The sequence below is a fragment of the Desmodus rotundus genome, chromosome 11 (genome assembly GCF_022682495.2).
Source record: "Desmodus rotundus isolate HL8 chromosome 11, HLdesRot8A.1, whole genome shotgun sequence".
Taxonomy (NCBI): Eukaryota; Metazoa; Chordata; class Mammalia; order Chiroptera; family Phyllostomidae; genus Desmodus; species Desmodus rotundus.
The window spans coordinates 78,069,287-78,084,628 of NC_071397.1; the positions used below are offsets into that span (position 1 = coordinate 78,069,287).

Genomic DNA, 15,342 nt, shown 5'->3' on the forward strand with positions numbered 1-15,342 from the left:
CAAAAAGAAGAAAAGACAAAGAGATGGTATCAGACGGGAAAAGTAACAAAATTGGAGTCACTGTAGTAAATTCAACATCCAAATAATAGGAGTTCCAGAAAGAATAGAGAACGCAGAGGGAGAAATTATCGGAGACAAATTTCTGAAAGACAAAAGTTTCCAAGATCACAGGGCCCGGTGAGTACCTGCCTAGGACAATGAATGAAAAATCCCCCACACCAGTAGACACACCATCAAGAAATTTTTAAAACACCAAGTTCAAAGGAAAATCCTAAAAATCTCTGAAAAGAACAAACTAGCTACACACACAAAAACAGAAATTAGAATCACATCACTCTTTTCTCAATAGCAACACCGGGGATGCCAGAATGCAATGATGTCTTCCCAATCTGGAGGGAAAGTAATCACTACCTTGGATTCTATACCCAGCCAAACTGTAAGAGCATTCAAACCGACAGTGCAAAAGGCATTTTAAGAGTAGAAGAGTTGTTTTTAGACATACAAGGTCTCAAGAAATTCACCTTCTGTTTGCACTTTCTTGGAAACTACTGAAGGATGTGCGCAGGCAAAGTAAGAGTTAAGAAAGGGGCATGGAGCCCAGGATCGTGGGAGGCCAAGACGAGCGCAGCACAGCAGTTCTAGAAATAAACCAGTCCAGGAGACTGGAGGGCCTGGAAGGATGCCTCCAGGAGAAAAGGAAATGGTTGTCAATATAGTTTTCAATATAGTTCAGGGCTAAATTAAGGATGAGGGGGGGAAAGGCAATTAACCTCAAAACAGAACAGAAAGTTGAAAAGAAAATTGCATGCAACCAGAGCACTTTACAGAGCTTAGCTACTCTATGTCTGTGTTGTGGAGTGAGAGAGCGAGCCTGGGTATGGGAAGAGGGAGTTAGGAAAGGAGGCTGATTCCAACCAAGGCAGAAAGTTAATAGCTATTATTATCTAAAATGGAAAAAAGCACAGGAAAAATCATGTTATTTAGATAAAACACACCAGGTAATAAAACCAAAAGCGGTTGCTATGGGGGAGCAGAAATCTGTTACGAAGGGAGTTAGCACAGGGACCTGCTGCTTTCCCTTACAGTCCCTGTAGTCCCTAGGGACTACAGTATTACCTGTATTACAAGCACCCGGGGAATGACATTTTCACTGTAAATGAAATAGCAAAAACCACTTTTTAAAAAAAATGAGGGTCACCTTTTATGTTGATGTGTTTTATATACTCTGGTACATTTTTTCTTATGTTAAAATATCAGACCAAAAACACTATACTAATGTGGAAAAAAAAAACCAAAACAAGATAAAAGGTATTCCCAATTCCAGCATGATTCCAGAATCACACAATAAAAAGTAGTACTCAGTCGGCTTCATAATCACAACTTTTCAAAAGAAAACTAGGAGGCAAAAAACGAGTTAGGAAAGCAAGCTTGTCTTTTTTAAAAATAAGATACTATAGATGCGAACAAATTCCTAAAAACTTGAAGTTCTACACCAGGGGTGTCAAACGCATTTTCACCAGGGGCCACATCAGCCTCGAAGTTGTCTTCAAAGGGCCAAAATAATTTTAGGACTGTACAAATGTAACTACTCCTTAACTGTTAAGGTGTTGAAATTAAAATGCATTTGTCCAGGACAGGTTAAGCAGATGACAAAGCAGCTGATGGGAGACCACCTTAAGATGGGGACTGGAGCCAAAAAAGCAGTAAGTATCAAATAGAAGCCTATACCTATGGAATAATCTTACAAAAAGAATATTAATAATAATAATAAAGAAACTGAAGTAAGACCTGGTCTCTAGATGCACCCACCAATTTAACCCTACAGAGGTCACGGCTGATCTGAGATGCAAACAAACTCTTTTCTTAAAGAAAAGACAGGAAGCAGAGGAACAAGTCTGCTACACTACAGAAACAAATTGTACAAATTTTAAAGAAATCTGTAAAATTCAGACTGTGGGAAACCTACAAAGAACAACGAATTAAGTTTCTCCAACAAGTAAATTGCAAGAAAAAAATAAGGGGAAACTATAGTTTATTGTCCTTTAAAGGTATATCAACCAAGTGTAATGTGTGGCTCTTAACTGGATCTTAATTCAAACTAATTTTTTCAAAAATTGATACTTGAGATATAGAGAACAGATTGGTAGTTGCCAGAGGCAAGGGGTTGGGGGTGGGCAAAATGTATCTAAAGGTACAAACTTCTACGCTGGCTAGTGTGGCTCAGTGGATTGAGCACCTGCCTGTAAACCAAAGGGTCCTTCATAGGTTCCATTCCCACTCAGGGCACATGCCTGGTACATGCCTGGTTGTGAGTCAGGTCCCCAGTAGGGGGCGTGCGAGAGGCAATCACACATTGATGTTTCCCTCCCTCCCTACCTCCCTCCCTTCCCTACTGTCTAAAAATAAAACAAATTTTTAAACATCTAAAATAAGTTGGTCCAAAGGTTGTGGTTATTGCCAAGCTGATTAAAAATCTAAAATATATAGATAAATAAATAAATATAAAGGTACAAACTTCCAGTTATAAAATAAGTCCTGGGGTTGTAATATACAGCATGGTGACTATAATCAATAACACTGTATTGAATACTTGAAAGCTGCTAAGTGAATAGATCTTAAAAGTTCTCATCACAAGAAAAAAAATTTATAATCGTATAGTAATGAATGTTAACTAACTTATCATGGTAATCACTGCAATGTACACAAATATCAAATCATTATGCTGTATGCCTGAAACTAATATAACGTTATACTTCAATTATACCTCATTCTTTAAAAAATGATAGTTGAGATTACTAGACATTTGAATGCCCACAATTAAATATTTGATGATATTAAGGAATTTTTAGCGTAAGTATAGTATTCCAGTAATGTTTACAACAAAGTTCTTCTAGAAATACATACTACAACATTAAATGATGAAATGGAAAAAAAGGCTTTTAAAAAACCAAAGAACATACAAATAAGGTACAACTATAGGCTGCTGGAGTGTAACACAAGGCTTCAAAGAACAAACTATGTGTTTATGAACAATGCGTCAGGAAGTCTAGGAGGAAAATAGAAAGGGCCTACTGTGTGCTGGGCACTGATTAATGGGCTCCATAAACTATGACTGACAGTGACATAAAGGTCAGTCTTCAGGAAAGGAGGAGTGGGAAATGACTGCTGGTCCAAAAGATAGAAGAGTCCCACTGCCAGGAACCCCTACTTTAAGGTCATACAGATCTAGGCTTTTTTGCATCTTTTGATTGATTTTTTTTTTTTTTAAGGTGCAAATTCAGGTGCTCGCTTCGGCAGCACATATACTAAAATTGGAACGGTACAGAGAAGGTGCAAATTCAGTAGCCTGAAGGAGACAGACACCTAATGAAAATGTCTACAGGTAAGACAAAAGAAAATGGGAGAAACGTCATTAAAGTAGGAGAGGATGACCTGTGCAAAATGGGACGGGAACCGCTAAGGTCTGGCAGCTGGCTGTTGCACTGGAGGAGCGTGGGCCCAGTGTTTCCCAAGTGGGCGGGCCCAAGACCCTCCAATTTCCCCAGAGAAGCCTAAAACACAGATGCTTAAGTGAAACTTCCTGATTTCTCAATGTTGTCAACTAATTGAAAGTCAAAACACTCTATCAAAGGAAAGTAACGTCTGCAAGTCTATTTCACGTACGAAAATACGTGTTAGGTTTCAATAGTCACACTTTAACGCTACTTGCAGAGATTTAAACCCTGTCAATAAAACTTCCACTCACAGCTTTCTTTCAGCAAGCTTACTAAATTATAGAGAGGAAGTTAGAGTATAGTATATGCGTACACACTTTACACTCAAGGGTATGTTACCTCTGGCAACATAACAAAAAGACTACATTCTCCCCGCATGGAGGACAGACTGTTCCATGATGTGACCACTGTGGGACCAGCCAGCTAGATCCCGGCCAAAACAGAGAGTGTTTCCTGCAAATCTCCTCAGAAACCATCTGATTCACCCCTCCCCAGCAGCCCACTGCATGCCTGTTCCTGGAGCAGGCCACCGCCCTGGCTCCAGGCACGCATGTAAGGCGTCTTCCCCTTATCTGGGACAGGTCATGCACCAGTACCCCATCCATCCTCCCCTGCCCCATATAATTCTTTAGCGCCCGCCCCACAGCAGAGGATATATCCACATCGTCCTGCCACAGCCCAAGAGGCACCTTGTGTACCAGTTCCCTTAATAAACACTTGATGTAATGTTGAAGCTGTCAGCCTCTTCCTCTGGTCTCTGGGCCCTGGGAAACTTTATGAACACCCTGCGTTGTTGAAACTAGATCCAAAGAGCTCTGCCATGTGTATGTTCTTTTGAACACTACTAAAAGGAGTAGACAGTCTGTTAGGCCAAAGTTTTCTAAAAGTTCAGAAATTCTAGAGAGACTACTGAACTTGTTAAAAAGTGGTTTTAACTTGTGATGACCATAGGAAATTACAGTTTCATACTAAAAAACTCTACTTCTACACAGATAATTATTCCTGACAACTGCAAAAAAAATTGTTAGCCACATATTCACAATCAACCCACTAAGTCTTTTCTTAAACTAGCAATTTTCACAGATGTCAGGCACCGTGAAGGGCACTGTATAAGCACTAGCTCGTTTAATCCTCATATAACGCTATGAGGTAGGTTATGATTGTCAACCCCATACTAGAGAAAACGAAGGCTTTGAGAAATAATTTACCCAGGCTTGCTGACACAGTGCCAGTCTAACCAGCACCAACTAGTGTAGACTGATCCCTTCTAATCAACATTTCCATCAAAGAAATTTGTGAGAAAATAAAAGTCCATTTGTTAATTCACTAAATTCACACGTAAGAATGTAAGTATTCAGTTTAAACCTTGACAAATGGGGTGAATTGAAGTAAGTTTGGGGTGGGAGAGGATCTGTGATGAAAGTACAATATGGTAACACTGAGAAAAAGAAAAAAAATATGTCTTAAGATATTGATTTCCTAATCTCAAAAATAAGAATTGAACTAGATCAGCAGTTTTCAATCTTTTCTGTTTCCCAAAACCCTAACAAAAACTCCCAAAAACCTCTCTCCCCCCTCTCTCCCTCTCCCTCTCTCTCTTTTTCTTTCTCCCTCCCTCCCTCCCCGACACACAAACATAGACACCGATTTACTTACAGTCTCAGAAGTGCGGGAACGCCTAACACCTACCCTGGGCAACACTTTCTCCACTAACGCCACTTCCCACCTCAGGTTGAGTCTGAACTAAATGATCTCCATTTACCCTTTTTGTCCTCTAGGTGGGTGAATGTAAGGTAAAAAACAAGTAGCCTGTTTGGACAAAAAAAGAACCTAACAATTACGGCAGAGACTTTCATTAATATCTTCAGGCATGTGTACCTATACTGGTAGAACACAAGAAACTCAAAAATGAGATTACACTCAGCACTGTTGTTACCCCGGTGAGGAGCCCAGCTCTGAAGCTCATCCAGAGGTCTAAAAACCTGAATTCAGGGCTTGGAAAAGATGATTAGAGAGCTGGGTAATCAGACCTATATGAGAACATTTTAAAACCACAATTACCTTGGAAAAGGCAATTAGAAGGTAATGTAAGCCTTTTAAGTATCTGAAATTTTGTTCCTGGAAGTTGAGAGTGAGGCCATGAATAGAGCGAAGCAAGAGGAAACCAAATTTTCAAGTACAGCATAAAAGATTTAGTTTACATACAATGAACTTCTCTACCTGAGCCAGACGATAACGTTTTACCGATGTACAGTGACAAAATCACTTTGGATCCATTTTGATGCCCTCTGGTTCTTAAACTGAAAAGAACTAAAATCACCCCCATGACACTAAATACGGTTACATATAGAAAACGTCATCTTGGTTACCAAAAGAAAAACCTTACTTAAGAAACTTCCCAGAGGAAATAAAAAGACAATTCTCATTCCTCAAATTTATTCCATATTACTATAAAGACTATCTGGGAGGCGATCTATATACATTTAGACCTTTGTGACTCTAATATACCAAAGTGAAAAACAAAGTGCAGAGAAGTACCTGTGAAATAAAAACATATTTCCATGTTGAAAGTAACTGAGAATATGAAATAAGCCCAATTTCAATCTTTGAGGGGGGAAAACCCAGAAGCAATGTGAATGCACTCCCAGGCCACCTGAGGTCTCTCCTTACACTAAGAGGAAAGAGACACCCCTTTAAAAATGAAAATTTTGAGAACACCACTGAAAATCTCATTTAAAATAAATACCATCCCAAACACTAGGTATTTAGGGAAGTAATAGATAATCTACCCTTCTAGACATGAAAAACATGCATCTAAGAAACACAAGCAGATCTCAAGCCAACCTCAAAACAAGGGGAAATAACATCCAGGAGGAAGAAAAGCAAATCCCCTACATAAAATATTACAACAGACATTTCTGTGTAACAGTACCAGGTTCTACAAAGTCAACTCCAACTTTCAAAGAAGCTTCACTAAAAGCACCTCCAATATATTATATAAAGGTTCAATGAACTGATTCATCAAATTTATTAACTGTAAACAATGTTATAGGTGCTTCGCAGAACAAATACACCGTCATACCTCGCTACTCATCAGCTTCAGAACTCGTCAAGTCCTGTACTCCTTGCATTTTGATGGGATAAAAATGTTTCAGCACTCAGCACTTGCTCAGGACTGGTTGCACTTCCTAGAACTTGTATGTGTCACAAAACGCCACCCAGAACAGAAAAGGATTCACCATTCGGTACTCCTCGGTTTCGGCACTCGTGTCACAAGTTCCAGAACCAATTACCTACGAGTACCAAGGTACCACTGTATATCTTTTTTAAGCGTGTATATGTCTGTGTATTTTGAATGGAGAGCCAAAAAGTTTGTTTGCTTCTGTAAGATGGCTCTAGTTGTGCTTGGTTGTCTTTCACTTCATTCAAAACAATTTTGTTAGATTGTATTGTGACAGCTGTCATATCAGCATGAATTTTAAAAAAACATCAAAATTGGTGAATTTTTGTGTAGTCATTTTAATATTGAAGATGGAAGAAAACGAGCAACATTTTTGGCATATTACATTTTATTATTACAAGAAAAATAAAAACATAACTGAAACGTATAAAAAAGAAAAAAAAAGATCTGTGTAGTGTATGCAGAAGATGCTATGACTGATCGAATGCATGAAAAGTGGTTTGTCCCTTGGCTGGTGTCGCTCAGTGGACTGAGTGCCAGCCTGCGAACCGAAGGGTCACAGGTTCCATTTTCAGTCTAGGTCACATGCCTGGGTTGCAAGCCACATCCCCAGTAGGGGGCACGTAAAAGGCAACCACACATTGATGTCTCTCTCCCTCTCTTTATCCCTCCCTTCCCCTCTCTCTAAAATAAATAAAATCTTTTTTTAAAAAAGTGGTTTGCAGAGTTTCATGCTGCAGATTTCTCACTGGATGCTCCACGGTCAGGCAGGCCAGTTGAAGTTGACAGTGACCAAATCGAGGCATTCATTGAGAACAATCAATGTGATAGCACACATGGGATAGACAACGCACTCAAAATATCCAAATCGATAATGTTATCAGTAAAAATGAAAAATGGATCTTTTGCTTTACAGAAAAGCTAAATGGACTTTTTGACCAACCCAATATATTCCTGTTCTCAAAATATTCCCGCTCACATACAAAATACACATACACTTTATAGGGGGGAAAAAAACTTAAAAAGATTGGTTATCACTATCTATGACTACTGGTTATCACTAAGACTATCAGCAGTCATTTCTAGCTGATATTCGAGATCATTTTTTCCTTTGCTTTTAGGTTTACCTGTAACTTCTAAATAACTGTATTATTTATATTTGGAGGCCATTCCCCTGTAGTTAATCACACCAGACATTGATTCCATTTTAGATTTTAATCTGGGGTACTGCCCAGTCAGAGGAATTATAGAAATCTAAGGAATATCAAGTTGCTGGTTTGTGCCAAAACAGCAATCCCAGAGGATGCTCTGTCTGGAATCCGTGGAGCAATCACCTACAAATTTTCTATTAACTCTGGACTTTCAAAGCCACTGGTAATGTCTGTGTGTTGAGGGGATAACTGAAAATGGATTGGCTGACTCCTAAAGGTCCAGCCCTAGCCCTGAAATCCCAAGATTCTATAAAAGAGCAGTAAATTAGGGTTTGGCTAGTATTTGCTGACTACTGGAGCCAGCATAAACATTTACTTGAGGCTTTTAAATCTGTAAGGGTACCCAATGGTTAGGTACAGTAATTCTGAAGCTAAAAAAGCAAACAAGGCCCCTGAAAAAGTTTCTAAATAAAAGGGGGAGGAGGTAGGCACATTTCCTTTGTTTTCTCCAAGTAAACAATACAGATTTTAGAAATGCAAGATTTGACTCTCAGCAGTATTGATTCCTATAACTACTTTACGGCTTTATAAAAATACTAGCAACTTGTACTTTTCAAAAAGTCCACACACAGCTTTTAAACAGATTACTTCAGTACAAAAAAAAAAGAAAGAAAAAGGTTCATACTTCCCTGTGGAAACAGAAACAAAGTCAAGTCTTCAAAAATATTTAGCATTGTTATATAAAATATAAACCCCACATTCCTAAATAAAATGGCAAAGATAGAACCTTTGTAATTCTCTACCACAGTAATGTGAGAGTGGTGATTCAGAGCAAAACCTGATGTTAAACTTAACTATACAATATTACTAATTACAGAGTAATTTTACCAATAAATATTTTGGTTGAGGACTGCTTTGTCATCTTTGCAAGTATTTTTAGTTGAAAGCAAGTGGTTGGGTAGTACACGTGGACATGGTTATGATTTTTAAAAATCTATTTTTAAAATCTGGTGGCTGGATTGGGTTTCTAAACTCAATTCTTTAGACCTGGTAATTTGGAAAGGGTAAACCGCAAGAACGTTACATTAAGAAGCAAAAGACCTAACAAGTTCACCAACTCAGATCAGCACAAAGTTAACCTGGAAACCTCCAAGTATTCACAAATCTAATGTTGGGTCCAGATAATCACTACATAAAAACTGTACTAATACCCCAAACACAGTAAGAGCTTTCTGAATTTACTTATTTTATATATTTGATTGTTATTTTTTGGTGGCCCTCTCTTCAGATTTGTCTCCTAAATCTGAAAATTTGCTTCTTTCTATTGGAATTAAATTTCAGATTTTAATATACATATCCAGTTGTATACATATGCAATCTGATACACAAGCCTAATTGAAAATATTTCATAGCCCTTTAGATTTTTTTTAAATTAGGTATAATTTTACTGAAATGAAATTCTAACTTTATTACATGATGATTTTAAGCAACCCCTTATTCAATTTAGGTATCATGAATCTGAGGTTGGGGGCTCAACTCTGCCACATATTTTCTCTGGAAGGTCTTTGCACAAAGTGCTCTAACTACTTCAATTTGAGGTAAAGGATTCAAGAACTGTTATGACTAGGTCTTTTTTAAAAAGGGATGTTTTAAAAAGGAAAAAAACTGTCCCTTCCCGTTACTCTAAATGAGCAGCCTCTTGTTCTCAGCAGTCCTCCGGCACACAAGACCACTACTGACTTCAGTGGGAATTCTGCCCAAAAAGTGAGGAAGACAGGATAGGATTAAATTAGCCCTAAATCCATGCCATTGTTCCAAGCCATCTCCACTTGTACAGTTCTCCAACAACCTCCACACAGTAGATATTTGAAGTTTGATGGTAGTTCTTAAATTAAATTATAGGAGTGATCACTCAAGCTGACAGGTGACACAGCCAAGCTCTTAAAAAGTTGTGTCAGCCGGATGAATGTACTGGGTTTGTACCCTTATCGCAATTCAAGATTGCAGTGCAATGCAGCCCCATCAACAGCAGTGATTTCCACAGCAATGAGCCTGCACACGGAAACTGAGTGGAATTAAGTGCTATTCGTTTCCCAAGAAAACCAGTTAAAAGACTGAGAATTTTAAACCCAGGCTCCTGTGGACAACAAATTGACTCGGTTTCCCTCAAGTGTTAAACCCAAGGGGAAATGTAACAGGACACCCACTAAAATGCTAATTCTCAATACAGTAGTATAGAGATATAGAAATAGTGGATTCCAATGAAAGAACAAAACTAAGGGGAAAAATAAAGAGGGAACGAAGAAAAGGGAAGAATAAAGAACAAGGCGCCTGGCACACACATGCCATTTCAGATGCAAGAAGTTCAAGAAACTGAGGAACAGATGTGATCCAGAAAAGGGAAGATACATCCACAGCTCTTCTAGGTTCCCTACCTTCCCACCCACCCACTCAGGGCTCTTAAAAACAGGGGCAGCGATTATGGTGATGGAGAATTCAATTTAAGGCGTCCTCGGTCAGTAGGAGACTCCACACACAGATCCCTCCCAAAAATAATAGACTCTAGGCCAAAGCTCTTTTAACCTCACAAAAGAAAAGAGGAGGGAAAAAAACCCTGACCTCAGAGGAGGTTAGCGATCTTGGGAAGCATAATCATCGACGTCCGTCCGCAGACATCTCTCCCTGCTGCTGGGACAGCGTCGCAGGCTGGGGATGGGGTCCAGGACACCAATCTCAACTCTGCCCGCTCCGTTCCGTTTTCCTCCTCGTCCTTCCCCTGCAGCTCACCTAAAAATGCTTCCAACCCACTGCCTCCAGCCCCGGCGGAGGAAAAATTGCCATCAGTGGTAAGATGGCCAGGCTGTCGGAATTGTAAGGACCCGCGCGCAAAACGTGCGTCCTTTTCTGCATCCGCGCGGGACGACGCGGGGTCGGCCCCGCAGGGCCGCGTGGGGCAGGCGCGTGGCACTTTCCCAGCACCCCGCAGTGCCCACGCAGGGCCAGGGAGGCGCAGCGTCCTCGCCCGCGTTTCCTCTCCCAAAATCATCCTACTGAAGGCCGCCGCTGCCGCAGGCGTCCCCGGAACCCCGGCGCACATCCCCAGGCGCCTAAGGCGGGCGGCTGCTCCTGGCCGCGCGACCCGCTCTTTCACCGCGGCCCGTGCCCAGATGGAGCCGGATTCCAGCTCCTAGGGATCGGGACGCGAGACCTGAGCCCACGGCACCCGGGCGGAGCCCGCACAGTCCTCACCATGCCCCTACCTCTCCCAGCTACGATGAGACTTGGCCCCAGCTCCCAGGAAGGGGGCAGAGGGATCCACAGCAGAGCGGAGAAGCGAGGACTCGGCCCGGAGCAACAAGACCTGGACTCTGGAAAGGGAATGGGGTCGGGTAGAGAGGGGGAGGAGAGGAGAGAGGGAACCGCAGAAAATCCCAAAGCCGGCTGCCCTCCCCCCCCCCCCCCTGGTGGGACCGTCCCGCCACCGCTTCCTGCCTGGGATCAGCTTCCCAGCTGCAGCCAGAGGAAAAATCCGAGCCGCCCCTGCAGCTCCGCAGGGACTAATCAGTGGGCCCGGGTTCCACCGCCTGAGGCCCGCCATTCCGCAGCCCCGCATGCTTCCTTACCCGTTCACCGCACCCCAAAAGCTCTCTCGCCGCGGGGACCGGTCCCGCTTCAGCCCCAGCTTCCCCGCAGCCGCGCCCGCCTCCTCCTTCTGCTAGGTTTCAAATTGAAATTCCCTGACTGGGGCCGTCAGAGCACTCGCCACGCCGGCCCCGCCCCCTCGAAGCGGAAGCCCCTCCCGGGCCCCCGGCGGACGCGCCCCCCGCACGAAAACCCCTCGGGCCTCTCCACGCCCCCCCCTCCGCGCCCAGGCCACGCCCCCGAGGCGGTGCCAGCTCCCCTTCCCGCGGGATTCCCTGAGATCCGTCGCCGGGTACCCCAGGCTGGCAGGACAGCTGACCCTCAAAGCTGCCAGGGTTAACGACTGCTAATGCGTGTGGGCAAGACGTTCTTACTTGCGAAACCCAACCTTAAATGCCCTTTTATCAACTTTTAAAACTTGTTTCTCCAAAATAAAGTAACTGACTAAACCTTTTTGATGGAAGGCGAGGATAGGCCCTGGAGACAAGGCAATAGGGAAAACTGGGTCCCTCTCAGTCTAAAGCGGATGGATGTGCTGTCACAGCTAGGGCATTGAAGAGGAACAATTTATTCTTCCTGTGGGAGGAACAGGAGGACTGGGGAAACCCCAGGAAGGAGGGGCTTTTACGCTGAGCCCGAAGTGTGAGTGTGAGGATTTCTCCAGGCCTGGGAGCCTGGGCTACAGAGCAGAACATGGCTGAAAAAGAGGCTGGAGACCTAGATTAAGGCCAATTGTAGAATGCCCCCCACACACACACACACACAAATCCCTCCCAGTTCTTTCCTTTTGTATAATTTCATGCTCTCTGTCAGATTTTACGTTTCTGAAAGTTGGCACCTCGAACAGGATGTGCAGGTCACTGCCTCCAGCGTCTGTACCTCTTGTCCTTTGCCTCCTCCCACTTCTACTGAGGTCTTTAGTGACTCCACCTCGGCCAGAGTAAAGTCTTTTCTTTTCTAAACATAACCTTTTCTAAAATTAACAATGCCAAATGAACCCTCGGTTACAATGCCTTCCATGTTAACTGATGCTTTTCAGTTAACAAGGCACATTCACATATTTTATCATTTGATCTTCACAATAACTTATGAGAAAGGCAGGGTATTGTCTTCATTACATCAAAGAGAAAATTAAGAGTCAGAAAGACAAGTTATTTACTAAGGTCCTGCTGGTGAGTAATAAAAATAATAATTGCTACTATTTATTGCGTGCTGTATGTGCTAGGTGTTGTTCTAAGTCCCTCACTTGTGTTAACTTGCTTAATCCGCCATATGCTGAGTACCCAAGTTAAATTTAAGACTGATACAGAGAGAACCTGATTAGATAGCAGTTCTGGGAAAGAAGACCTGGGAATTTTACCAGATAATACTATTAGGGATTTTGAGGCAGATTTACCATGAAACTTATAAAAACCTAAGTTTTAGGATCCTTCATTTTCACAGGTCTTGAAACTAACTACATATTTGTGAAAAAAAAATGATTAAAGAGAGTCCCTAAACTTGTATAAGCTTTATGGCCCATAAAACCTTAATCTATTCCTGATGGAAACTCCTTAAAATGCTACTGCAAAATAATAACATAAATGTAGGAATAATTAATAAAATATAAAATACGGCTTTATCATAGGAAATATCCCTACTATATTCTCTGCTGGAGCATGCGAATCACTTCTGTATGCCACCTTTCAAGAGAAACATTGAAAAGCTAAATTATATCCATAGATGGGTGACTTTGACAATGTAGGAAAAAGCAAGATTTAGCCTAAAGAGATTATTAAAAGTGATGGAAAGGTTGTTATCAAATGTCTAAAGTCTGTCGTGTGGAAGAATTAGACTCTGTATTTTGGGCACAGTCTTACATGGCCCCAACACTTCAGTTGAATGGAGCAGATTCGATGAGGACTTGGCAAGAACTAGTGGTAGAAAAATCAAGTTACAGGAGCTATAAGGAAGTAAAACATAAAACATGGTGCCAAACAGATAGAGGCAAACAACAGGTGGTAGTCCAGGAAAGCAGGGAGGTCTTAACAGAAAGAGAACAGGGGTTTGGACGGACAAGAAGGACAAAGTTCTGAACAGGTGATACCCAGTGAAGTGAGCAGGCTAAAGCACTGGCATCATGGGACAGAACTACCAGGCTGTGGTTCAAGGCCAGAACATTAATCCCCAGGAAAAGAGACTGATAAAAGCAAGGCTGGGTCTTCCCCCTAGACGGACTGGAGTAACAGGCAAGGGACTGACACAAAGAAAAAAGCAGGAACCTAGATTACAGCCGGAGAGTCATTATATCCAAATTTAGCATTGCAGCCTCAATCCGGAACACCCCTACAAGAAAAGCCAGTCTGGCCATTTGAGATAGAAATTTACCCAGCACCTCCTTTAATTCCCTTTCTGACCAACTCACTCACACAGCAGCTCCTAAGAAATCTGGATCTCACTATACTGGTGATTTCTTCTTCAATCTTCATGCCTTCTGAGTGCCAAGCTTAACCATGTGGAAGTATCGAAGTGGCTCTGCATTGAGAACCTGCCCTTACTTTACATGGTCCATGAGCAGGAATATCTTACAATGCACTCTCATGTTCTATCAGACTAAGGCAATGTCAAGCTTTACTGGGAGTGTATGCATTCCTAGTTCTACTGCCATAAGAAGAGAGGACACCACACAAATGCCAACAGGAATCAAACTATCGCTTAGCCAATCCTTGAAGATGTTTCAGTTACCTGTGGCTACATGACCCCAAAACTTGATGACGATCATTTTATTGCTCATGATTCTTTGGGGTAGGCATTGAAGCATGGCTCATCTCTGCTCTGTGTGGTGTTGCCTGGGAGGCACAACTGTGGATGATGGGTCCAAGATGGCCTCACTCACATGTCTGGCAGTTGGTGCTTCCTATCAACGGGGAAGTCTAATTTCTCCTCCAAATGAACTGTGATCTTCCAGGGCCTCTCTGTCACCATGTGGCCTCTTGGCAGAATAGCCCAGACTTTTTTACATGACACCTGACTTCTGGGAAGATAAGAACAAAAGCTGCAAGGCCTTTAAGGCCTTACCCCAAAAGTCACAGCATCACTTACGCACAATCCTGTTGGTCAAGGCAAGTCCCAGAGCTAACTCCAGTTCAAGGAGAGGGAATCACAGACTTTAGCACGGATCTGGAAGAGTAGGATGTGTGCAGAGATAGAAAGCATTGTTGGCAGCCATCGTGGTAAACATTTTACCACACGAGCCATGTTTATCCAGTCTAGTATTAGAGTCGGCCCTCAAACAGCTCTTTTTTTTTTTTCTATCTGCAGTAAAATTTTTCACAGGTTTATTTTTTCCTCAAAAGCCTCCTCTTTTCTATCTATGTCACACTGAGTGATAATCTCCTTTTGTTTTTCTCATTTAATCTTCATTGTATTTTTCCCATTACCATTTAGTCCCCTTATGCCACCCAACCCCCAGCAATCACCACTCTGTTGTCCATGTCCATGAGTCCTTTTACCTTTTTGTTCAATCCCTCTACCCCCTAACCTTTCCCCCACTAACTGTCACCTGCTCTCCATCTATGAGTCTGTCCCCATTTTCCGTGTTAGTTCAGTTTGACCATTAGATTCCACATACGAGTGAAATCATATGGTATTTGTCTTTCTCTGCCTGGCTTATTTCACTTAGCACAATGTTCCTCAAGTCCATCCATACTGTCACAAAGGGTAAAAATGGCTTCTTTTTTATGGCCGAGTAGTATTCCATAGTTTTTTTATCTACTTGTCTACTGATGGACATGGCTCCTTCCATATCTTGGCGATTGTAAATAATGCTGCAATGAACATAGGGGTGCTTATGTTCTTTCAACTTAGTGTTTTGGGTTCCTTCACATATATTCCC

The 15,342-nt window shown here is 42.0% G+C and overlaps 1 protein-coding gene across 12 annotated transcripts in view; it reads right to left on the reverse strand.

Annotated features, from left to right (window-relative positions):
- Positions 1–11,607, reverse strand: part of EPB41L2 (erythrocyte membrane protein band 4.1 like 2) — a 205,498-nt gene extending 193,891 nt beyond the window's left edge. For 11 of the 12 annotated variants that reach the window (XM_071219697.1, XM_053913810.1, XM_053913809.1 and 8 more), the window contains exon 1: positions 11,450–11,607. The gene's annotated coding sequence lies outside the window, so the exon portion shown is untranslated. Of the gene's footprint in view, positions 1–11,086; positions 11,195–11,449 lie in introns of all 12 variants that reach the window. The other variant, XM_053913798.1, reaches the window with a different exon arrangement.
- Between the last annotated feature and the right edge of the window lie 3,735 nt (positions 11,608–15,342).